The sequence below is a fragment of the Cuculus canorus genome, chromosome 10 (assembly GCF_017976375.1).
Source record: "Cuculus canorus isolate bCucCan1 chromosome 10, bCucCan1.pri, whole genome shotgun sequence".
NCBI lineage: Eukaryota > Metazoa > Chordata > Aves > Cuculiformes > Cuculidae > Cuculus > Cuculus canorus.
This window is the reverse complement of record NC_071410.1, coordinates 11,544,269-11,572,192: the sequence shown is the minus strand read 5'-3', so window position 1 is coordinate 11,572,192 and position 27,924 is coordinate 11,544,269. Positions and strand designations below refer to the sequence as shown.

Here is a 27,924-nt window from a genome sequence, read left to right as displayed (position 1 = left end):
ATGTCACATTATTGTTCGCAATGTCTTCATGGAAAGTTTTTTCCAGCATGAAAGATAATGAAAAAAATAACATTGACAGAGCCTCAGTCTGGTGTCAAACCCATGACCTCCAGCCCCAAAAAATAGGCTACAACATATTCAGGTTTGAGCACAGGAAGTTCCATTAAACTTAATAACTTCTTATACAAGAGCCTAATGCAAAAGTTGGGGAATATTTCTGGATCTTTCAGCTAATGTCATAGAGTAACCTCAAATCATACTGAAGTGTGCATATTTTAAACAAGCACTAGAGCCTTGGCTTCAGTAAATCACATCTTATTCCGCTACGTAAAAACTTTAAAAAATATAAAGATATGATATCTATCACAGTAAGAGCACAATAAAAGATAACGCCTTTTGAAATAGGAGACTGACAGCAGTATGAATGAATGAACGATATGAATGTAGTCTCAACTATAATTATCTGACATTGTCCTTAATCATTGGCTAATTCTTCATGAGCATTTTGCAAGGACATATTTTGTAAAAGTGCTTAAAAGACGGGTCTCCCATGGGCATCACGTAATTTGCGTTGAGGAATTGCACAGCGAATAACATGGTCACTAATGAACAGGAAAAGACATTTTAAAAAATAGTACCTTCAACCATCAGATATTGAACAAAGCGTTTGATTTTGAGGTTCTAATTTATGGGATTCTTCATAATGACAAAAATGTACAACAGACTGTAAAATTCTCACTGAGTACTTAACTTTCTCAAAGACAAAAAGATGCTGTGATACTGAGATATATATCCATGATACTGAAATGTATATCCACGAACTGAAACGTATATCCACAATAGACCATAGAGCATATCTAATGTTAAATGCTCTGTTTTAAAATTGCTGGTACTGAAATAATTACACTTACTGTAATTAAAGCATCTTGTTAATTCATACCTTGGGCAAAGATTTCTTTAGTAAACTTCTGAATTTGGCCATTCTGACATAAAGGTTACTCAAACAAAATACAGAAAGAAACCCAAGCAAACAGAACACACAAATAAATATGGTAGGGGAAGAATTTTCATCAGTTTCCAGCATGCCTGAGTTACAGCTTTGGTGCTCAGCAAGTGATATTGAAATATGAGATTTAACAATTCACTGAGATAAAAGGACAATTCATAGTTCCTAGAATTACCTCCATCCACCTACTTATTTATGAGCATAATCTCTTCCTAAGGTTTGCTACCAACATGATAGGTATTTATGCCTTCATGTAGATAGATAATACTCAGCTGACAAAAGGGTGAACTATTACTGAAAGTTTCCTCATAAACAGCTATAATTCTGGTAAATGGATCTTATGGCTGTGGTGGATAGCCTAATAATTCTAATAATTTTCTTATTACCAGCAGCTCCTTGCCCTCACACTAGCTGGATTGCTAACATTTATCTTCAATTTTCAGAAGCGACAAAGAAGAGGAAAGACTACATTTACAGCTGACAGAAATGTGCATGATAATAAAGGTAAATAAATATATTAGCTAAAATAAGGGCACTGCTGTTATTGACATGATACATTTTATTACTTTAAATAACAAGACAGATACCACTCAGAACACTCCAAGCATCCAAAACACTAATGAGTATAGACAGGAAGTGGCAGGGTACTGACATTTTCATTTATAATTGTATTTTATGGACTGATATTAGGGTTTAGTGACACAAATTCAGAATCTTTTTTTGAAACAGTCCTTTTTTTTTAAGAATAAGCAGGATAATCTACAAGACAGAGGTGGAAAAAGAGGGATAGGAGTTTCTAATTGATCTCTAACAAACCTTGGGGTACTGAATATACCAATTGCCTTGGTCTATTAAGTGCTAAACCTAAAGCTGATTTAATCCAACAATACAGAATCAGTGAGTATACAGGCAACAGTCCAACATAGACAAAGGAAAAAAAAACCTCCGTCTTTTAGAGACCAGCTGGCAATTTACAAGTATAGTACTAAATAAAAAAAAAAAACAGCCAGTAGATGAGGAATTTCTTCGTACAGGTAAGAATTTTGGGTGAGACATACTGGAAACGCAGTTAAGAGGAAAATCATGGCCTGTAAATAATCCTCAATACACTAAGAGGACACTAAAATCCATTCTCCCTATTGTTATTAGCAGCATGGGATTCTCTGTGATCTTTTCCTCAACCGCAGCAATCTTGTGTGCTTCTTCAATACCAGAAAACATTTCTCTAATGAGATATCATCCATAATATAGCAATGCCAGCAGAAATTTTCCAGTTAAATTCAACAGTCTTCAGATCCAGCCCTAACTGTAAAAATGTTTATTCTAAACTAAGGGTTCTAAAATACACTAAAACTCATTGTGACTATTCATTTTGTCAAGGCTTCCAATTTCCTATCGCAGGCCTCGGAGTCGACTCCAGTGGGTCAAATCTCCTTCCTATTTGGAAAAGTAAGAAAAAAACCCATGAACTGCTACAGCTGGTTTGCACCTCTCATTGACAGTAACAGTTTCTGCTGCAGAGGGACCTTTTCTCTTCCTCATCTCATGCTGCTACTTAGAGCATATGCATAATGTTTTCTTCTATTTTGCTTAATTCCTATTACTAATGTATGCAACATGCGGTAGCCCGTTATATACTCAATTAAATCTTAATATAAACATCTGTTCAACTTCGTCTGTGTACTGATGTATCAGGTCAAGAAATAAAATTGTTACCCTTTTAGTTGCTTTTACATATACACCCCTCTAAGGAGAAAGAGACAAGGAGAAGGAACCTGTAAAATTGACACCAGGCACCCAGAAACTTCTTTAAATCATTCACACTATAAAACATATCTGAAATAAAGCAATTGAGGTTAAAGGTACAACAGTTTCTCGCATGGCTCAGGAGCACCAATGACTATGAAAAGCATAAATAATAACCACAAAGAGAGTAAAATGGGAAGTATCATAGCATGTGGAAACAGGAGAGTGAAGCCACTCGTAGGGGCAAGAATGGTACGCTCACTTGACTTATTCAACTTGTCAAAAAATGACATTATTCTCAGAAAATGAGAGGTCACTCATAGAAGAGTGGCCCTCAATAAGCAGCATCCGAGAAAACCACATAAATAATAGTTTCAGCTGTTACAGCACATATAAGCAGAGACAGAGATGGCCAAAAAGCAACAGCAATCTTGGGCGGTGAAGCATCTTTTAAATACATCCCTCAATTCTAGAAGAGCTAGGAATCATTAAAGAAAACATACTGTGTTCTAGCATACATCAAACCTTTCCTTTGAATGTATTTTCAAATATTGATTTCAGCCAAACCATCTAAAAATTACACAAGATTTTAGAATATAGAAAAATATTTACCTGGACTTGTCATAGATGGATCATAAGAATACCATTAGTCTCCTACCTACCCGACTAAGTGGCTGGAAGCAAAAGTCAGCTCAGAGGCTCAATCGTATTTTTCCCTTCCTTCTCCAATACAGTGTCTTTGACTGGCAATCTCAATTAGAAGTGGTGCCACACAGTTCTACTATTTATGCTTTGCCTAATCCTTGTTAAGCCAGAGCCAAGCTAAGATTGGAGTATCAAAAGCTTCTGTGAGTTGTCATGGTATCTTCTGGCCTATAGTCACATAGATGAACAAAATGGAACAGGTCGGGAGAGACAGTAAACTAATGGCAATGGACAGCATACCAAAATAAGCATTTTAGGTTTCATGGTGTGTAACATTCAGAACACTATCATAACTTTCCTAATTGTCTCACTCTTGCAAAGCTAAAATGAAGCATCAGTGATCTCTAAAGGCGATGCTATGAAGATTAGTGAAAATGTAGATGGAATGTCCTAAGGACTTCTAAACCAATTGGAATAGTGCTTATATAACTAATAAGACTACTCCAACTCTGCAAATTAACAGCATTTTTCCTTATCAATTTCAAGCTTAAACACTATGAAACTGCATGTGTCTACATACCTCTCCCAAGAACTGTGTGAATCACAACAGTATCCACACTCATGATTGCGAAGTAGTTTCTCTGAAAGCTCCCTTCCGAATAAAAATATACATCCAAGCACATAAATATTTTCCAGTGTCTTATGTACACCTCTACCCATTCTAAATTGAATTTTCCAACCACATACTTACTTTACTGAAACAGAGCTTACCCTGAACACATTATACCAAGTTCCCTCCAAGACTGTATTTAAGATTATTCAAGTTTTATTTTTCCCTTTAACCAATTTCCAATCTATTAAGTTGCTCTAATTTCCTCTTTTCTTCAACTTTTTAACTTGGACATTAACCTTCGTGGCTGGCCACAATCTCCTAAACACATTTATTTGGAATATAATTTCCTTGGTTGTCAGAAACATTTTTCTTAGAGAAATATTTAGGGAAAACTGATAAGCCTTAGTATCATATCTTTGCTGCCATTTTTAGCATTTGACATTCTATGAAGCTCTCACACGAAATCTCTGATAAAGTAAAAAATATTTTGGACAAATTATGCTATTAAATGAGTGGAAATAAATCCACATCAGAATATGAACTAATTTACAGCATCTGTTTAGATGGGAATATGTACAGATCAAGCAGACCAACATTCCCATCCTTGATGAGATACAGTAACTCCGCCTCCATTTCCTCAGTGCAACCACCATCCAGGTCTTTTGATTGGATTAGGAATTTATGTCCTCTGCCAGTGTGTCCAGGGACAAAGCACAACCATCAGTATCAGGCTACTCTTTTTCCACCAGATAGAAATCTGTGCTCCTCATCCAATTCCCCATCCTGCCCAGAATCCTCTAGATATTCTTTAAGAGACTCCTTTAGAAACACTTCCTATGGACCAACCGAGTCTGTTATCCTTTTCAGTCATCTCATACCCAAGCAGCAATTTCTGATTGTATTTTCACTGTAAAGATGCATGATTTACTACAGGAGTAGAAACTTAAGAATTAATAAACCTACATATTGTGCAGAACCTGTGTGTTAAGAAAGGATGAATATCACACAATTCCTTTGAAATAGAGGGTCCTCTTTTCTTTTCTTAAAAAAACAAACCACAAATCAATTACTGAAACATCCTGTTACACCTTCTTGACCATAACTGTAGAGGAAAAAACAATTGTTTCCAAATGTTAAAGGCAGGTTGATTCAAATTATATGTGTTTTTTTTCTTTCTTTTGTGTTAATTCAAATCACAGTATTTATACACTTCGTTAATTCTGTACTTTCTTCCTATTTTCTAAATCTCTAATTACAGATATTCTGGCAATATCACCTTAATTAATATCACAGCTGTTACTAATAACTGAGATTTTTTTCATAGAATGGTTTTCTGCTAGAAGTTTCGTGCACTGCATATTCTTCTGAGTACAAAAGAAAAAAAAATCTTAGCCTAGTAAAGTGGGCTATACCAGGAACACTATCAAACACATAGAGAAAACTCCAGGCTATGTAAATCATTCTGTCTTGAGCATAATGAACTGTTTCAGCCAGTTTGTCTTACTCTACAGTCTCGCAGTTTTCATTGGCAGCAAACTTGGCATCCACAGTTTCAGTAATTTTTAAATCCTACCACTGGTGGTCAGATATAACACCATGAGTGAGTTTAAGCCTGAAACTCAGTACATATGAAAAATGAAAATGTTCACATCTATTAGAAGGTAACTTTCACTTTGAAGGATGAAAACAGTTATGCAGATGTTGAATTACATGCAAATGAGTAGTTTTGCAGTAGGCACTGAGACTGTTTATATTAATTGGATGCACTTTTTTCCTGGTTAAATTTAATTTATTAAAAAATTCAATTTAGAATTAAAATTAGAATCATACCGCTGGTGATGCATATTGTTAGATGTTTAATCAAGTTGATTATTAGCTAAGTCTGAAATGCCAGAAATGTCAAACTATTTCTACAAAGCTCAAACTGATGGCAGAAAATATTTCAGACTGATTTGAAATATCTTCCTTTAAAACATTTTTTTTAAAAAGTTTCACTGAATGCCTGTGGAAAATAGAAAAAATTAATAAGCCCATACTTATCATTTCAAATCCACCTCAAGCAGCCTAAAAGCTGAAGAGCCAGGGAAGTCAGCCCTCTCTTGCTAATTGTTTAGCTCTTTTGCAGAAACTTTCCAAATATTTAAATTGGAACTCTACACACTCAGAAACAGCTCTTTTTCAGTTTTCAAGGTTGTGCAGCCACTCTTTCTGGTAAAAGAGAGGAACAGGCATTATTTCTTAAAGGTCATTTGACCTCAGCAATAAAACCATCATAGAAATGAAATTTACGTTTCTAGAAGATCTACATGTCAGAGGACAATATTTGCTATGATTTGGTTGTAGCTTTAAGAGCAAAAAGATTGTGATATAATCATTCTGATTACATTAACAGCAGCTGAAGTTTGTTTGATATTTTCTTATTTGGCATAATTAGGTTCCAAAGCTCATAATTTATGCTGCGGCTCAGATCCACAGTGCACTGCTAAGAACATTTGATGTGAAATTAATGAATGAACAAGCAAAATGCCTACCCCAAGCTCTCAGCACAACACACTCTCTGGAGCTTTTCTTTATTAAACATCAATGAAGCATAAATCTCAATTTAAGGTTGTTTTTTTTCTGTGCTTTTCATGTTCCTTGGATTTCTCCATAGTATAATTTAAGACTTGAGTAAACAGCATGTGGAGAGGTTTAGAGGCTGCTGCCTAGGTTAGTAAAGGGTGAGCAGGTGCCCAGATTCAATTCAGCAGGAGATGTTTATATGACTTTGCACTGGCCAGATATTCTTTTCATTACAGAGTATTTGGATGAGTCACAATAATTAACAGTTGGAGAAACATACTCCCCTACAGAAAGGGATAAAGTGGAAAACTATATTTCTGTCCAGGAAGATGAGGTGATTATCAAAAATGCTGAAAAATAGAATAAAAATCAGCTTTAAAGAGAAATTTTACAACTTGCTCCTTGCAAACCATGCTGCCAGGTAGCTTCTGCTTCATTTTATCCAGCTGCTCACACAGTTTGGGGAGTTGAAAATTTAATGAAAGTAGACAATTAGTGACTCCGGCTTTTATATTCTAAACTCATGGCTCTAGCTTGCTCCTCCACTTCCTGGACAATCTGCGATGACTATATATTTGGTATAATCACATGGGAAGCAACAAGCTCTCCAGTCAGAAAGTTAAAGGTTGAGGAGATTCACTTACATTCAATTTCCACCACTAAGTGTAGATAGAGGCATTTGACGAGCATCTTGGCTCTGTGAGTAGGAACCAGCAGCCGAACACTGTTACCAAAAGCAATATAGGAACAATCTTCAAGGGAAAACAGGCTGCCAGGAACCAGAGCTGACAAGTCTGTTTGTCAGACCTGTAAGAAACAGGGTTTTGGTTCAAACAACATGTCCCACAACAATCCTCCCAAACTGGCACCCTCTTCTGGAAAACCCCATGAGAAAGTCTTGTTCAGCTCCAGCTCTTAATGTTCCATATTTAGAAGTTTTAAAAAAAAACCTCTGAAACCTCAAAAAAGCAAACACCTGAACTGCACCTCTGTGACTCGGAGACTGACCAATATCACACAGCGAAACCCATAAAGGACCGAGGTTGGAAAGTAACCACTCAGTAGCAAGGACAAAGCCCTTTCCAGAGACTACTACTGTTTTCTAGGCAAGCCACATTTCTCAATGAATGAAAAAAAGCACATTCTAACATGGCAAATAGTTTGCAACTGTGATGTACTAGAAGTTAAAGCACCTGCTGGAAGAAGCTTACGCTATTCCTATCCCTACAATCAACTTATTATCTGAAATCTTCTCATAATTTTACTGTCAGGGTAAAAGTCACTTCTTCCTGCAAACTGTACAAAAAGAAAATGTCATTCAAAAAATGTATTCAAAGATGGGCATGAGAAGCATAGTGTCATTTACAAGAGAAGGCAAACAGAGCTCCATGAGGCTTCCCTGTATGTACCCCTTAGATTTTTCATTTTCTTAATATGCGTTTCAGTTCAAATTCACCACAGATAAAACCTACCCTGGTTGCATGTACTTGATTTAAAAATAAAAAAAGCCAAATGTATGATCGATACTTTAAAATTTTCTTTTTTATATATGTTTAAGCATATCTCTGTAAATAAATGCACTTTGAAGTTCGTTTATTGTTCTTCTCATGTTTCCAACTGAAAAATCTGGCTTGAAAATTGAGTTTTCCAGTTTATTTTTAAGTATATCCAAAGAAAATTTGTGTTGTTTCACACCTTTTGTCTTGTTTGAAATGACTTATGCAGAAACACATTAAAAAGCAACACAAGGAGAATAGAGGAAAAGAGGAAAAAATGGTTGATAATTGCCACACATACATATCATCCTATTATTTATCTATTATTTATCTTTCATGTTACTGACAAAACTGAGCAGCAACCTTATTTGTAAAAACATATCCTTATTTTTACTTGTAATAATTATTTTACACTTGCTTGCAGCAACGTCAGAACGAAGTAACATGGATTTTATACATTTGTCCTATGACTTAGGTGATTAAATACTAGGAAGGCTCTAAGCACAGAAGGATTACGGTTATAAAATTACATTTTTGATCTTCTACTAAAGAGGAAGTTATAAAATCTGAACCTGAAGAGCCAATTACATATTTGATCTCACTACAGGCTGGAAATAAAATGTCATCATCTGGAAAAAATATGTGGCTTGTAAGTTTGTGTAATATTCCAATTTCATTTCTGCTACTCCTGGTGCTGCTTCACAGATAAAGGTAACAATGTTTAGTAATAACAGCAAAGTCTCTGGAAAAAATCTATCCTAACAATCATATCTCAACTCTTTTCCTATTGTTCCCTATTCTGGGACAATTCAGTGACCTCATTAATTTTGAAAATGCAAGTTGATGTGTCCTTTTTCGTTAAAGTTTCTGTTGAAGCCATGAACCATATGAAATAAGAGATTTAATTAACAAGAGAAAACCATATATGACATTCAACAGAGAATTAACCTGTTTCAAACTAGCTGTTACAAAACATCCTTGGAGCACTTTCTATGTACAGTATAAATACTTCCACTACTTCTACTTAGATTTCAACATACATCTTTTAAGTACCACAGGTCATTTATATGGTCATCCTTTGTATATTAAATAATCATGTAAAATCCTACTGCTTAGATTAACTAGTTTGGCTAACTTGTATAACAGATTCATAGATCCATAATGCTATCTAGTTATGCTGAAAAATAGGTGTGAAAGTATTGCACTTGCATCACCAGCAAACTGATGACTCTTTCCAATTGACAGCAACTTGTTATAAGGAAAACATACTGAAAGTAAACTTTGTCCTGGACTGAAGATATTGTGACGTTCTAGGAACATCAGCCAGAGATAATTACCTCCTACACTTGAGATGAAAAAAATTCTATACATTATTAACATTTTAAAATCATCTATATTTGAGAGAAGTAACTTTTTAAGATTTAAATCAATACTCTTTTCAAAGTTTCTCTGTCATAGAGTTTCTAATTCTAGGTCTGTGCAGTAAGGAATGGTGTTATGTTACTGGGGATCATTTTGAAGTGTTTTAGTAGTGCAAATCAACATGACAAAAGAGCAGCAATATAATAAAAATAAATAAATGCAACAAGAATACAAAATTCATAAAGATATATATAGAGTAACATTATTCCTCATGTATTGAGGAAACAGAGATATTTTTACCTAGCAATGTTGTGTATCTGAATAATGAATAACAGCAGAAACATTCTTGAAACCAGACTTCTACAAAATAACAGAAATAGTCTACAGAACAGATTCTACACAACAGTGTATTCTTGGCATAGTGCCTTCACTTAAAATCAAATACACCATGTGTAGACTCAATGCTTTTAAAAATGTTTCTAGAAGATCACAAATTAAAAGATTCCACATGTTCTGTTCTGTACAAATGAAAAGACTTTACAGTACAGTAGAGCAGGGTTAAAAGTAACACAAGGACACAGCTGGAGCTATAAGCAATTGTAAGATGAGCAGTAAAACCATTAAATAGACAAATTGTTTACATAGAGCAGAAAGAAAAGCTGCCAGAAAAATCCTTTAATATTCTTAGCTACTTGTCTCAACCAGTTCTTACCTGGTTTTGATCATGTTCAAACATCTATTCTTGGCATGGAGTAGAAGATAATAATTTCAGACTGTCATATAAAATACGTTTGTCATAATAGAACCCTTATCAGCCTTTTTCAGTTTTTACTTGTCAACTAACCCCCTCAGTCCTTCAGGATCACATGTTACTTTAAATGTCATAATAGGTTTTTGAGAGTCTCATATTACTTTTTTCTTTTAATTAAATACAACAGCATTTTAATTAACTTCTTAGACTGTAACATTTTTAAAAATCCTAGTTACATCCCTAGCTGGTCATTTATACCCTAATAATGAACAACTGTCAGGTATGATACACATTTGCTAACTTTGATTATTTTAATCTTTCCTTCAATAATTAAAATGCCTTTCAAAATTACAATTGCTGTAATTGTACAATTGCTTGCAGAAAATATTGATGTAAATTTTGTTTCATGCTAGTGGTACTTTCTGTGACTACCTGCAAATGCAACGAGAAAGCTCATCAAAGAGAAAAAGGATTGCACATACGGATTGTCTTCCACCTCTCCAAAAATCTCAGGATAGTTTGTCTCAGGAGTCATGTCGTAACTTAATCCTTTTTGTCCTCTATCTCAGAAGAATATTGTGACCTCACTTACATAGAACATGAAAGTTTCTGTGGCACTTGCAAACCAAGTTTCTTTCGAAGTACTGAAGATGTCATCAGCTATATCAGCCAGATTCAGCGTCATGTAAGCAATTTGTAATGTACCACATTACATAATTACATAATAGATGACCAGACTCCAATTGCTTGGTGCCAGATATGATTTTGGATCCTCGCATGGAAGTTTTTTCCCTTCAGGCGTACACTTTGCCATAGGCCGAGAAACCACTTGGATTTCATATTCAGTAGGTATTACCATGTCTGAAGATGAAAAATGGCCAATATTCCTTCTTCAAATATCAAGACTCAAAACATGGTAATCATAAAAACTTGTCTGTCCCAGAATACTCATTACGAAGGCCAACCTCCAAATACTTAGAATTCCACCTATGTGGTAGAATATAAATTTAGCATAAGGTACTCAAGTTATGTTCTATTCAGTTTGTTAAATACTTTGGAATGACTCCAGGAATGCATTAACAGAAAATATAAGATAAAGAATATTACTGTTGTGTATAAGTGCTCCGGAAAAATAAAACTTTACGCATTCTGAATTTCAACAACCGTAATTTGCTGAGACGCCTCAAGAATCACCTCTGGCTAGACCATAGTACAAACTACAGACAGCAGAAGAGGTATAAGGTGGCTGCTGATGTTACACCTTCACCTACTATCATTGAATTCAATAATCCAGCTGAGGCTAAGAAAACCACAGGTTGCAATTTCTATAACCTACAAACTCAAAAGATATGAACAAATCTTTTCATTTGCAGCTATTATCTGTGACAATTGCACCATGTGTTCTAGCTGTGGTTATAAGATTTTCAGCAGCACATTGGTCACTAGGAAGTCCAGGTATCTTTCCAATAAAATTGTGCTGGTTTATGAGCCTGTACTGCTCCTTGGCATTTTTACTTGCAGGGCCAAATTTTCTTACTTGTTGTAAATTGCCTTTTAACCTAGCTATTCTTTAAACTATACATATAAACGCATGAGTTTACAAATGTGGAACCGTAGCTTGAAGCTTTGGGCTATGTTTACCCCATCACAGAATAATGCTGCCAAATGAGTCAGTAGATTCAATACAATCTATTCAAGGAGGATGACCACTCCAAGCAAATAACCAATCCAAGCAGTGGTTTTCATCAAATGAAAACTGGTATTCATCAACAAAAACAAAATATACATTTAGTCTGGCCAAAATTATCTCCATGCACTCCTATGCTAAGTGCCCTTTCTTCATCCTGACGATCAACACAGTTACACGTGCTGAATGCTGTAGTAAACCAGAAACACCAGGCTCCAGACTCACTTCTTATATCCACTGGATATCCACTGTCCTTAAGAGTGTATTTATTATGAAATTCAAAGGCATAATGACAATTTATGTACACATACTGGTGCTGACTTTAAATAAGCTATCTTGGCTGCAGACAGGAGTGTTGCTATAGTAGCATTAGAGTCAACGCAGGCCATGGAACCTGCCTACGTTCAGGGATGTAGTGTCTGCTAAACTCCTTGTTGCCATGGCTGCATTGCTATAATTACTAGCTAATTTAGCAAGTTATAATCTGACTCTATGCACTGCAATGTTTTTAAATCACTCTATAAACTTATGCTGAGACTGCAAGGACAAATTCCAGAAAACAGCTCTGCCCACTATTCCCCAATCTTCCTAAATGAGATGCTGGTTGGAAAACAAGATCAAAGTGGCATGATCTCTAGAAAATAAACAAATGTCATTCATACAGCTAACAGACTTACATGTTTATCATATTTCTTAACACAAGTGCTGCCTGACCACACATAGAAAAAGCCACTGATGCTTACTACCCTCCAACGACATTTCACTTAGGTTCACAAATTCACCATGACAGTTGGTATTACCATCTCCTAACCAGCAACCAGCACCCAAACTCAGCTGATTTCAGTGAAACAAGTATCAAGATGGAAAAGGGGAAGGTTGTCTTTGTTTTAAATATCCAAATAACCAAATAATTTTGTAGTGAAGTCCAGAAAAAGATACGCCATGTTCTATAGGATGGAGGAAGAAAATAAGGCTAAACTCTGAAAAGTATTTATTTTACTTGGTCAGTCTTAGAAAACCTCAAACTCAGCACATCACTTCATATATGGAATTTGCCATGAAGTTCAGTATATTATGAAAATATCCAGACTGATATAAAGCAGAAAAGAGCTGCAGTTTTTCAGACTATAGACTACAGGAAAAGGGGGAAAATGAGAAGAATGTCAATATTCTTCCCCACTAGAAGACGATGGCAATATTCTCCAAATAAGATTCAAACTTAGTACAAAATATAAGAGCATCAAAATTCAGTTAACCTTCCCCCAGTTTTTACTTCCCAATTGTTCACAACACTACTGACATTGTTACTAGTATTACTCACTCCTGAGTGTACTGAGTGACTTTGTTTTTTCAATAAGACAGGAACAGTATTTTCGTTGATATCTACTAGCAAAGTTTAAGATGCAACACACTTTGCTTATACAGTTCTGTATCTGTTTAGGGAGTTAAAGCAGTGGCTCTGCTGCTAGTAAATCCTTGATGAATAATGGGAGTCTCAGTCATTCTGACTGATGAGATTTGAGTTTGAGATTAAATTACTTTCCTTAAATACACCAAATTACTCCACTAAAAATAGTTTGTAACCATAACTTTTCTACTTTTGTCTACTTCTGCCTTCCTCTCCCTGAAGATCATAGTTCTAAATCTAAGGAAAATGACGCCTAATCTAAATGTTTACAAAATCTTATCTGCTTGAAGAGAATGTGTAATTGTTTTCAAACATTTCCTTTTACACGTAGCAAGACAACCAACCTTAAAATACATACAACCCCTCATAAATTTTCTCTTCTTACTGAGATTCAGCCCAAAATTCTGCATGACAAATTACTGCAGAGTAGTCACTTCCATTTATAAGTCAAAATGCAGTGCAGAGGGACAATCAGGTTAATACTGTTAGAAGAGAGCTGGTCAGTGTTTGCTGTTCAAGTCCTAAATGCACTTGTTTCCAATAATTACGCTTCCTCCCTTGCTTAATCATTATGACTATAACTTTGCTATACGTACTATGCTTAACAAGCATGAAATGTCTTTGTGGGGCACTGTGAAGGTCACTTTCCCACTTCTACAGTTCACTATGCACTTACATCTAAGTAATACACTAACTTCTGAAGTCAGTCTTCTAGGAAAAGGAAAACCACATATTTAACCCAAACTCCCTCTTTGTATTTGGGGAAATTATATTTTTTTCTTTTGACTATTTATCTTTCTGATGCCTCTTTCATTTACTGGACCATATACTAGGCAGATTTTCATTTGTGCTGCTCTTGTTGGAAAAGAAAATAATCACAGCTTCCTTCCCCTAAGACTGAAGCCCGAAATCAAGAAAATGTATTCAGTGCTGTCTACGTTTATAACCTAATACTGCAGACTATAACCTTGGAACACTAAAATAAATGCAGCCTTTTAAAACACATCAGTTTATCCTTCCCACTGAATAATGTGAGATCTCTTTTTCTTTACCGACACTGGCAGGTAGCAAATTCACTTATATGAAACACACTTTTATGTATCCACGGAGGCCAAAACAACCACAGTCAACTCAAAATCATTATGGAAAACAGATCAGTGTTTAAAAACAAGAGCCATAAAGGTGAGCTTAAGTCAAGTTTGAGGTAGAAAAAATTTGAGGCCGGTTCAAGAGGAGTTGAGAACAAGGATACCCATGTCTTAATTCTTACCCTGCTACTGCTTGAAAAGTGGTAAGAGAAGGCTAGCTTTCATGTATTTCCCACATGTCCTGCATTTAATTCTCTCCACTTTCAAAGCTACATCTAAGAGTTTCTTATTTCTTACACAAATGGATATATGTTGGATTTAATTTGGCTACTATTAATCTACTGTTGGTGTGAGACAAGCACAGAGCTTGCCTAAAAAAGAACGTTCTTTGAATGTATCCATTTCTAAAGCAAAATGGCTTATTCTGAGGACAGTAGGAAAGTCTAGTAAAAAGAGGCAGTAGCAGAGCAAATGGAAAGTTAAGCTAGAACTCAGTAACAACATTTCACTACATAAATATAAGCATTGATAAATATTGCACTGCGATTGTGCTACTTTCCAGTGAACATCACCTACCAAATCCACACGGAATATAGAATGCAGTTTATGAAACAAAGCTGAAAATCTTCCTGAAATGGATATGTGAAAGGCCTTAGAGTTTGGTGTGTCTTTTCAAGTTTACATTTATTATCTAGTTACATATTCTCTGCACAGAGGATAAGTCTTTCCTCTTTAGAAGGAAAGAGGAGGAAGTCTATAAATCAATGAGGTACAAGACTTTTCACAATCCAGTCATGTGTGGATTAAATAGGACTACTAGAACAAAGATTGTCTCATTTTCAAGGTCTTTTGTTATTGTAAATCTAAGCAAACATTAATTTGATTTCCCCAAAGTAAAGCTGCAAACAGAGATATGCTTTTTCACTTTCTTTCCATTGTTCCTTCAAAGCATACCTGGATTTTATTATTTAACAGAGTATTCAAGATAACCCAATAAAAACTTAATGTAATTATTTTGCTGTTTTTATCCTTTGTGGTAGTTTCTGATGCATATAGTAGTGTGTGTATACCTAAATTTCCTTTGAGGAATTCCAGTATGTAATTACCACAACACATGGGACTGATATCTCCATTACAGGTTACTGACTCTGTCATAGGTAATCTGGAAAAGCAAAATCATATAAAGCAGTCTTAGCCAGCCCGCCTAATTTCCTGCTAGTGGATAAAATTAATCCTTGCTGAGTAAAGCTGTTCTTGGTCAGATTCGGTGAGTACTATAATACTGGACTCAGATTAACAGTAAGATAAGATGTGTAAGTGGAGCAAACTCTTTATAAGAAGATAAAAAATATAGCTGCAAATTCTCATTTACTAGCTTTATTCTTCATGATAGCCCATTCTTTTACTTCCTTGCCAAATTAGCAGGATCTATTTATACTAATTTATGGAGATGTAATATACCTGGCTGTGAGTGTCTTTTCTTAATTACACCATTGTCTTTCTTCCTCTTAAGACGCATCATTTTCTCAGTTTTGGGACCCAGAACAAAGGCTACTTAATATAAATGGAAAGATTGTCACAGATGTCAATACCCTTTGTATCAAGCCACTGACAAAGCCATCCTTTCGGGAAAATGGAAAAAGAAATGCATCCCTTTTTGTATTTTATATCTGTTGTTAAGCATTGTGTAAGTACTTGCACCATCAATGTCATGAAAATGAAGACAACAAACATGAAATATTACACTTTGAGAACAATATCATCTGCTTCTATCCCAAAAGCTGAGACATGTAGGTCACGTTTAGAGTTAATTAAAGAAAGAACTGCTAATGGTGATGGATGTTGACATTCATTCACGTTAACTACTAGAAAGAAAAAGAATTACAATTACAAAACACACTGTGACCAACACAATCGTGCACAGGAACATAAACTTTTATGTTAAATTCAGATGAGCAAAGATCAACTCTGAGTGTATAAAGAGCTTAGCAGAGGAATCTCTGTGTGGGAAGAAACTCCTAGGTGCTGTCATGATACAAGCAATCACCTGCAGGTGATGGAGAAAGAAAGCAGCAGCCACAGCCACCACACACCCTTCTACACATACTAGGAGAAATTGGACAGATTATATTAGGCAAATAGTAGATTTATGCCCAACAGCAGTGAAGTTTGTCTGTTCTCTGTACAGACTCATTACAGATTGCTGCTGGCCTGGCTAACTTAGGAACCAAGGAGTGGCTGACAGTGCCGCTGTGCAATCCCAAGACCATTACTGCTGAGTCAGACTGGCATCGAGATGTTCTTCTCTGCTAGTCAGGTGTGGAAGTTTATAAACAAATAGCTAAATCTCACAGGTGAGTCTTTGAGAATAACATGACAAGCTGCTGTAGCATCAAGGAAACTTACTGCTCTTCCCTGAAAGATAAAACCAAACTATATAAGAAACTTACACATCAAGAAAGAAAATTACTGAAGGACAGAGAGATGTATAGAGGCACATAACAGTGAATATTTTGATGAGTTAACAAACCATCTTTATAGATTCACCAATTCACTGATGGTGTTTCATTTTTTTGCACTTTCATGCGATAATACCTAAGGATTAAACCTATTTGTACAAAGATGTCAATTCCAGTTGCTTTTACTTTTTTTTTTTTTTCAAATGATTATTCCAATTCTTCATAAGCTGGCATATGGCCTTCAAACTAATATCTCACTTTTTGCTAGAAAACACCACAATACTCATCACCATTACCTTTCAGTTGTAAAAGTGTTTCTTCCATAGCATGCAACCTTCTTGTTAGACTAGTACACTGGTCAAAAGCCATCCTATGTAAAGAAATTCATAGATGCAGACCTGTTTAAACCAAAGCAAGAGAACTAATTATGTTAAATAATACAATTCATTACCTCAAAAATAAAACCCCAAACCACTGCGGAAGAACTGACATTTCAAACTCTAATTAGGTTCAGTTAAAAGAAAAAGTAGTTTTCATTAAAAAAAAAAAACAACTTATCTAAGGCATCTAAAGGATACATTATCTCTTTAAAAATAAATCAACAGCAAATTCAAAGAAACAACAACAACAAAATCTATTTTAAAATAAATTTCCCCCAGCTTCATTTCCCCCAGAAGGGCAGGTTCTCAAGTGTTATAAAATATCTTCAACAGCTGCCAGACAGCAATAAGAACCATTAGGCAAATGAAGAGCTTTTTTGAGAAGATCAGCCGTTATGAAAGGCTGTTCATTTCTCTCTGCTATCTTTCTCCATCATTCAGTCCTGCGGCAGTTGTCATTCCACCCTGCTCAGCTGCAACTTAATATTTCCCTTTTGTTGCACATGCCTTGTAATGTCTTTCCTGTCAACATCTTTGACTTATTAACTGTATTAACTGCAAAATAAAGACTAAAAAAAAATTTCTGTAGTGGTACCTGGGTATGATCGTACAGACACCTGTAGGATTCTTTATAACAAAATGCATTTCTAAAGAACTGAAGGAGACCTTTTATGAATAGAAATACTATGGCCTAAGTGTTCTTGTGTTTCTACATATGTTATTTATTTTTAATGACACTTTCATCTGCACCATGAATGACACAGTGCCTGAATACGTGGGTGTGTATGTTGTGAAGTTCTTACTTAAACCCTGGTACCAGTGGAAGACACTTGCAGATAATAAAGCTACATATCACTCATTTTTCTCAGGCTCTCCTGCTGCATATTACACACTACAAAACGCACATTTTTAAATGATCGTCTATTACAAAGACCAAAAAAGATCAAGATTTACCTTTCTCACTGCTTTCTCTCAGTACTTCAAGGCATAAACTAGTAAAGAAACAGAATGTTTCCAATTCTCATGAAGTAAGAATTCTCATGAATTCTCATTTAAAAGTATATACAGAATATATATATGAAACATGAGTAAAGAATATCTGAATACTGTATGAAATACTGTATTACTTTCATGTCTGTCAACCAGTTTAGATCCAGTTGAGAGAGGGTAAACATCTCAGAGATGTTATACTACAGAAAGTTCCCTCCTCACACGTCCAGAAACTCCCTACAAATGTTGAGTATAACAATGAGCTCCAGCTTAGTTCTTCTCTAAGTAAAATGGTGTGGCATACTTTGATATATATTGGACACCAGAGAACCAAAAAAGAACTGATGCATTATGAATACTTCAAGTTCAGGAAATGCATTGATAAGAAGTTACACTGTATAAGAAATGGGGAAAAACATTGAGAAATAAATAAGTGTAATCTCTTCTGTCACTCACAAATGACAGAGCTTTTTCTCTTTGTGGTATTCTGTTCGTTTTCAACTTTTCTTTCTCAATATCTTTCTATATCTCCATAAGGTTTATGACACTGGTCTATAACTTTAGGAGACATGGTGTTTACCAGACAGACAGAAAGCCTTTTGGTAAACCTATTACTAATATAGCACAGAACTGAATTTTTTTTATGTAAAAATCTGTGTCTAGACATTAGCTTTAAATAAAAGTTCTTAAATGCACATTACAGTGTTACATGGGAAAATATGAAGAAAGTAGCATTGTCCTATGTTGTTCCTTCTCCCAATAAAAAGCAATGTTGACATTACAATTAAAGCTCTTCAAAGAGGCAGAAGTTTCCCCGACCTATAACTTGTAACGCAGTACAGTGTTTCCCAAAGACCTGGCCAAAAGCAAATCTAACATCTTTATTTAGGTCATCCATCCAGGCTTTGTGAAAACTTACCCTGTTCAATGAAAGATGCACTGAACCTTTGACATTTCCACAGATATAAATCAGTGCCTTAGAGATCTATGTGAACATTTCCATTCCACTAGAGTAAACACATCATTCCTATTGATTTTAACTTATCTAAACGAAGACTGAAAACACTAACCTCATAATACCTAGTTTAATGGTTGGCTAGGTGATCTTATGAACCACAATTACAGTCCCAGCAACAATTCTAATCCTTTAAAATGCAGGAAACTTTCAAGAAATAAAATGAAACTCGATATACTCAGTATACTCCTCTCCCCAGAAAAACTACTGAAGTGCAGATTTCAGAAAAAGCAGAAAACTGAAATGCAGAAGAAACTACTAAAGAGAATTTTGGTTTCTTTTGAATAATCCCCTGATTTCCAATGTTTAAAAAAATTCACAAAAAAAAGTAAACCATAGGAATCGTGAATGACTGATTGCTAGCAAAGGCAAAAGCAATATATTTCACATAACAAAATAGAATATAGATTTCACTGTTATTACCAATGAACTATAATTCAAGTGGCAACTTTTTTTTCTTTCTTTTTTTTTTTTTTTTTTTTTTTTTATGAGATGGCAGTTTTTAAGGCATGGAGTGATCCGATAGAAGTATAATAAATACTTTTTGAAGTTCAGTAATAAATAGTGAGATAAAAGGCCCTGTTCTCAGTTAAAACCTTCCCCGTCTAGTGCTGTTCCTAGTGGAATGCACGCAGAATAGTAGCAACAAACAATTCATCCTAATAAATTTTGGGTGAGAAGGGTGGTTGATAGTTTTTAAGTAGCTTGGATTTCAAGTAAGGCTTTCAGGCAAATATCCTATGAGAGTGTCCTGTGATGTGAGGCACAAGCTCACGATGAGTAACACTATCATTTCCTTCCAGAAAAACTACATCCAGTTCGATTCTACTTAATTTTTGGCATCTACTGCAATGCCTAAAATAGAGCACTGATCTCCTTCAGCTCTAATCTAGTCAGGAGATAGAAACAACCATCCCTAAAAAATAACTCCTTTTTTTTTTTTTTTTTTTTTTATTATTCAGTCACTTTCCAGTATGTCTTTTCTGTTGCTTTTTTAAAAGATGAATTGGTACTTTTGCCTGACATCATGAACACTTTGTATACACACACGATCTCACAGAGATGGAAATGCCTGAAAGACATTTGTAATACAATTCTTAATAAATTTCAGACAATAATTAGAAACCCTCTCCTCTTTTAGGTCATATTGTCAAAGGTGAACTTAAACATTTAGAAAGTTTAGAGTTACCACAAGTATCCCAGTTGTAGTAACTGAAATTCTTTGGAAGGAAATGCAAAGATGTTTCTCTGTGTTTAAGCCATAGAGTCTCATTTCATTGCATTACTTATTTACTTTAAGGGGCTAAGGGACAAGACTTAAATATTGCTTTGACAATTTTTAGCTGTGCTCTCAGCTACATAACACCAGCTTTCACCACACTGAAGAGACTGATAATGCCTAACACGTATAATTCATGAACGAAGTGCCATCACACCCAAAAGGAGGTTCATTTACAAGAGAAATTTTTCTGTAGCAATCAGAAATCATCAGGCCTGCACATGATAACCAGCAAGGACATGATTCAGCTCCTACTGAAATCACTGTGAACGGTTCCATTTGCTTCAGCAAGTTTTGAAAGAAAGAATAGTCTACTGGAGTAATGCTAACTCTAAGAACACTCAACTGACAGTGACTACTGCATCGGTGGAGAGCCTGCCGAAAGGTATTTCTGACGCAGTTCAAGTAATCTTGTGAATTATCTCAAACTCTTGTGAAATGCCTCCTTATCCAGGCTCTAGGGAAAATCAGAACGGAAGTTTAAATACTTGTCATCTCTAGCATCTTAATCACCGATACATCTTATGCAAGAGCAGCATATCAAATGAATGTTTTCTCTATATAGGGAATCTGGTTTGGATAGTAAAGGGTGATAGAGTTGCCACAGTGTTTACAGGGTTTTGCTTACAGAGGCCAAAACTTCAGCAGGGCAAGTGTGTTGTCTATAGCTTCATTACCAGTGCAACAGAGATCTTTTATAAACTAAGCTGCTACCAATCCTTCTAGCATCTTAGAGGGATCATACTATCTACAGGGTACATGCAGTGACTCCAATGGTCCTGTCCAATCCAAGCTTCACTTAGATGAGATAGATGTGCACACAAAGTAGTCCTCTTTCTGCTGGAGGGTCTGGTATAGAAGAACGTCACTTCAGGAATTGGCAGGCTCTCCTTGGTGTGCAATTCTGCATGCTTTGCTCTCATATTTGACAGAAGAGAAAATTTTAAACTGTCAGCCAGGAACACAGGAATGGGAGGACAATAATTCTGTAAATACTTCAGAAACAGAGTAGGAGGCTTGCCCTTGTGTCTTCAACCTCTAGTCTTGAAAGCTTAGCATACACAAATAACATCCTCTATTTATAGGACAAATTACAGTACAAAGCAGTAAAACAACAGGATGGAACTGGAGAGGTAACTGCAGGTCTTAGAGAAGCTAATAGCAAAGTCTGTGTTATCCATATTATAATGCACAGAAATTCTCTGTTATCCAGAAGGAAATGTCAGCCAAAAACCTAAAACAAAAAAGTAAATGCCAAGTATGAAAAATGGAGAAGCAGCTTACATATGGAAATCATCCCTTCAGAAACTTGAACTTATACCAGAAGACATTTGTAAAGATGGATGCAATAAAATGACGACAATAAGACCCAATGAAATCTCTCATCAATTTTGTCATTTAAAGATTCAGAACTCTCGGTTTTGTACATGAGACTTTTTTTTTTTTTTTTTTTTTGCAGGACATAAGATTTAAAGGTACACTGAAACCCAGAGGACAAAGCAGTTCTAGTTCATCTCAGAGCTAAAATGCTGTTATATTACTAACATTGTCCCTAGATAAGAGAATTAAATGACAGATAAGAGAATTAAATGACAGGAGGAAAAAAGATGCATTAAATGGAAAGCAGAGATTGATAAATTTCTTCCCAAGCCTAATTTTTATCATATAGCAACACGATTCTAACAAGATATAGTAAGGACAAACAAGACTTTTCCTACTAAACTGTATATAACTGAAGGCGATAAACGTAGAAATAACAATATTAACAAGACTATTTGCTAGTCTAGTATCTTAGTTCCAACAGAAGGAATACCATCGGCTTCAGAAGGAATTAGAAAGTGGAAGCATTGGTATGGAAAAGAAATAAGAATAAGAAAAGCTTTTTAGCTTTAGAGGTTGGCTTATGCCTTAGAATATGAGGGGTTTCACTTCCTACCCTTTCTGAAATTGTTTAATCCTTTGTGAAATAACTGTGACTATATGCAGGAATTTGTAATCTATTCTGCACACTTACTCAAAATTACTTAGATCTAAAAATCATAGAAATACAAGGCTGACAGACACTTCCTGAGATTTAACTACATTTAATCCTTTCAGTGAACAGAAGTTAATTATAACTAAATATTTCTGAGTGCCTAACTTGTCTTTATGTTTCCACAGAGGTACTAATGATCTGTTCTAATGGTTCTCTGTTCATATATGCTTACTATGCACTAGTCAACAGTTTCACAGCCTCATTTAGGTAACTTTGTATATCAAGTGAAGAAGATAACAGTTAGACTCAAATCAGTAGGACAATAGTTCTATATCTGAGTACCCAAAATAGTCATAGTCATAGAAAATTAGTTGTAGTTGGTCTCCTTGAAGTATTATTTTATTTTTCCATAAAATTCAGTCAAGACATCTGTTATACTGAAATATTCTTTATATTCAACAAGTTACCAAAAAAACATTATTTCAAAGCTCTTGAAATTTCAAAGTAATGTTATTCATTTTCTGGTTATGTTTTATCAAATAGTGATTTAAACAACTCCTATAAGCATACAAGAGTCCGGTTAGCAACTAATATTGCTTTGAAGTGAATACTTCACTGTTTTAGTCTAGGAAACGCAGAAGTAAATTGATGAACGAGTTAGAGAATGGTAATCTATTTGGATCCAATGACTGAACATGTAACTCATTTTCTCATCACAAAACCAAACCAAAACAAATTTATACATTTAGTAGAAATCTATAAGATTTTTAATTCTATTATGCATAACATGACTGGTAAGATAGACAAAGGCAATCTTTCTGCCTTAATTCCGGAAAGCAAGATATGCATATTTCTTTATTTACACAAAAGTCTTCATAAACATGCGATAGCAATTAAGGCCAATGCCATAGTAAGATAACAAGTGTGCTAAATTTGAAAAGAGCAATGTTACATTTGAACAAAATAAAAAATGATAAGAATTATGTCTTACCATAATTTAGACAAATCTATCGTAAGATAGAAATAATTGCACTTAACTTACTATGATGATTTTCTAACCAAAATGTGACTAGATTATTTTCAAATTTACAATATGACTATCCTTAATGCAAGAGGGGAACACTGCACTATTTAAAGAAAAATGTTATACCTGCTGTGCTGGAAAGGTCTAAGAACCTCCTCCCTCTTAATTATTCCATGTACAGTTTTGTTTGGCCTTAATTGGGCTCTAATTCACTGTCTACTTTGCATCTCAATAAAGAGCAGTTTGTTTATCATACATAAGCACGTTGTAGGTTTTGTGCTAGAAACTCCAAACTTCTAGAAGTTCACCTTTACAGCAATTTCACAAGCTTTTTCATCTCTGACATTCCTGTCGTCTCTTAGCTCCTTTATCCCATTTCACACAAACGCATGCAACTCTGCCTCCTTTCATATAGTGGTAAAGCCATGCACAAGAATGTTCACATAAATTTACTTGTCATAAGATATTTTTTTAACCTGACTCTGAAGATCCTCATAATACCTACAGAGAAAAAGCAGAACAGCAGCAATGAACACATATTTACCAAGTTCAATGGTGTGTCAAGTCTTAAAAGTCAGACAAGAAACTGCACAGATCAAACATCCGTGATGCTCTATGCATCTAATCACTACCCTTAGACACATTTTGTGCTCCTTTCTTCCCAACAGTAAGCTGGAAAATCTCTTTGAAAATCCTTTAAATAACCAGCAGAACTTTTTCCAGATTCTCTAGCCTTTTTTTTATTCCATCTTCCAGAAACTTTTTCAAAATCAGTGAATATTTGTAGTCAAAGAAGTAGTTTGTTTAGCACTGTTGATCATGGACACCATCACTTAAACCTTTTCATTACGTTGTCTGTTCTATACGCAACCAGCCTGTATATTTCTTGTCTCAACATCAGGAACTGTTCAAGCTTACATTGCATCTTTAGAATGATGCTCTTTCCTGTACTTGGCTCTCCAGTTGTATTCATTTAATAGTCCCCCATGGGCATATCCTTTAAAAATCCTGTCTGCTGCAAGAGGTATTTCGCATGGAAAGAAGGTTGCACCCTGCTGTGCTGTGTGAAAATATTATATCCCAGTGATACCTTTCAGTGGAACCTCTGCAGCGTGGCAGCTTGCAGGGAACCATAAGCAAAAGGGATAAAATAATTTTCATTCCATATTTTGAAGCAGTTATTATCTTTTTCTTTTTATACAAGCGATTTTTAATAATGCAGTATAGAAACACAATGAAAACTTGAGATTAAATGAAAAGATAAACCAACCAGAATTGCTGATGAAAAGCAGGTAAACATTACTGTGGCACATGAACAAATCTCAAATGAAAAAAACCCTAAAAAGGTATCTACCTAATAGCTCTGGTTCCTCGGGATACCTCATGAAATGCACGCAGAAACTTAATAGGGGGATTGCTCATCACACCTAGAACTCACTATGCAACAAGAGGTTTAGACTCAGATTCCTAGACAGGACTATGTTATAATTATACTGTAATTGAATATGTTGCTGTAATAAGTGTTGCCTAAAATCTCACCAGGATACCGATACACAAGACCTCCATTAACTGGTTGAAGGACTCTTCCGACAGGATTTCAATGCTCAAAAAAGGAGGTAGACAGAACGAGAATAGATTGGTATTATGCCAACATGAAGATCTTGGACTCAACGAAAACACTGACTGCCTCTTTGTACGAGAACAGAAATCACTGCTTACATGACAGAAGCCAAGTAAACACCCTCTGTCAGACACTGTAATTATGAGATTCAGTTCCTTTATGCATGAATATTTTAAGCTTGATACTTCGCTGGCATTATTTGAACATGAACCTTTTGCTTAGCAATGCTTTCTAGTAACTCTCCTTCCAATAGTCCTTGAATCTTTCTCTGGTGACTTTCTGTTTCAGCCTGTCTTTTACCATAATCCTACCAACGGTTTGAGTTTCATGCTTCAACTCTGCAAGAAGGATGATAAACATAGTTCAATATAATACTCTTATATATATATATATATGGAATTTTGATTTAATATTTTTCTGTGTATTTCCTTCATGCTTTCCCTGAGTGATTCTAGAAAACATGTTTTGTTAGCTCTGCCTACTCCATTTTTGTCTCTCTTTAGGGATAAAGAAAAAAAGGATTTCTTTTTATCTCTCTTCTCTCAGGTCAGGAAAGTAATCAACTGTCCTAAGATTAAATGGGAGTAGGACATGAACGCATTCTAATGGTGCAAATTATCTTGAGTCTGACAAGACAAGAGCTAATCTGACAGTCTTTTATGAACATTTACAGACAGCAATCTTCACAATACCAAAGATTATTTAAAAGCTGGATAATTTATACAAATATCACAATAAGTTTCCAGTATTAAAAAAATATACTTCCACTTTCATCTCCCAGTGCATCCCGTGAATCCTACTAAGATACTGAAATCAAGAGAATTACCTTTTATTTTGCAGGTAAATAATTAGTAGAGGTCAGAAAGCATCCTCCAAATTAATTAAAAGTAGGAAACTTTCCATTCAAGGAAGAAATTTTTATTTAGCCTCTTAAAATGAAAGCATTTAAATTGTATTAAAGAGTACGATCACATTACATTTTTGTTCAAACTCTTTATAATCTTAAAATGGCTGAAAAAAACCCAAACCTAGCTAACCTCAAGGTTCTGAGAAGGTACCTATTGAGAAAAAATTCATACAGGTAGGACAGGGAGATCTTTTTTTGTTGTTACCACACTGTACCAGTTTCTGTGAGTTCCTAAAACTGCCGGTTTCTAAAGGAAAAACATATTTTGAATGTTCTTTTCAATGTTGATGACTCTAATGCATTTATTAGAAAACTACTAAAATGTCCTGGCTTCCCAGGACTGAAACAATCAAGTTAACTAGTTGGCAAATAGCTCTGTCCAAGAGCTTTGTGTTTAATGGATGAAAAGCTTAAGTGTATTAATTAAACACACGTAAACCCATAAACAGTGTTCATTGCTTATCCTACCATTTCAACATAAAAATCTGTAAGGTATTTTTCAATGCACTGATGGAGACACACCAAATATGTTCTGTACAGTTACAGGTTATCCACCGAATTACTTTTCAAAAGAAGTACTACAGATGATTTAATATTTATGTATTCTTTAATATGTATCTGACATGTTTAATATTTGCTTTGTATACAGCCAGCATGAGTACAATTCTCAGCATGTGTTCTCCAGAAAACTTCACAAAACTTGCCTTAATAATATTCTCCAAACCTACAGAAGGAAAACTGCCTGAAATAGCAATAGCAACCAGACACAGCAGCAGTGAGGGATGCACACAGGCAAAAGCCAAAGGAGGAAACTCAGTCAGAAAATATTTATTTTTATTTTTTTAAAGTTTAATGTGTTCTTTTTAAAAAACCATATCTATTAAAGGAGAAATAACTAGATAACATTTTGTAAGTTTAAATTTTTACTAAATCACTTTGACCCAAATATAAGGTTTGATTATTACTTCTGAAGCTGAATAAAGCAATAATTGCATGTAACAATTCTTTTAAAGCATTAAATATATTTCATGCAACCAAATTTTATTAAAATGCAGTGTGTAAATGCAATAAGACATTCCTAATGAGTTAATGTGCTACTGATGTTAAATATTGATACCAGTGCTGCCCTTGTAGTTGAATTTGCCACTGCCTTTGACAAATTCTTCCATTCCCTACCTGACAAAGACCTTCAGGTCTGAAGAACATTTGTGTATACGTTCAGGTGATTGTAATTGTGACATCTGTTATTTCCACACACAGACTACAATCGTAGTCATCAGCAATTATGGGAATTCAAAGGCTGCATGTAGATCTTACGCAAAACACAACAGATTGAGATGTGCCAATTTATAAGCCATCCTTCACGAAACTCTCCTCTATTGCACGCTCACGTCCTTGCCAAAGGAGACACGTGGCAGAGAAAAGCTTTGCTTAATGTGCAGCTTAAAGCAAAAATAGCACTGTAACGGAGATTGTTCCATTCACCTGCTGATTTTCCTGGGAACAGAAAGCCTGCTGATATCACCAGAGGAAAGCAAATGAGAGTCTATCATAAATTATGGAGCTAATATATGCAGGCAGCAACCAAGAAAATGTTTCTCTGGAACTACACCTTATCCACAGGTTCACCAATGACATGTAGCCTTTACTGAGTTGCCATACTTTCTGATTGTTGAATATCACTATAGGTGTCCCTGGGAGATGGGAATTTATATAAACAGATCTGAAATTATGCCAGCCATAACATGCAGCTGAATGAACTTTTCTTTAAACTTGCCCTGCGGTTCTTCTTCTTTACACTTAACGGCAGGTGAAATCAGAGGACAAAAAGAGCAAGAGAAAATAAAAATAAAATAAAATATTAAAGCCTTCTTACTACTTTTTCCAAATTCACAATGACTTTCTTATTT

The 27,924-nt window shown here is 35.1% G+C and overlaps 1 long non-coding RNA gene across 2 annotated transcripts in view; it reads right to left on the bottom strand.

Annotated features, from left to right (window-relative positions):
* The window catches only part of LOC128853218 (uncharacterized), a 143,074-nt gene that overhangs the window by 110,540 nt on the left and 4,610 nt on the right, over positions 1-27,924 (bottom strand). Inside the window, exon 1 of one of the 2 annotated variants that reach the window (XR_008451552.1) lies at positions 17,120-17,224. The exons of the other annotated variant lie outside the window; for it this stretch is intronic. This is a non-coding gene — a long non-coding RNA (uncharacterized LOC128853218). Of the gene's footprint in view, positions 1-17,119; positions 17,225-27,924 lie in introns of those variants that run through there. 2 annotated transcript variants of the gene reach the window in all.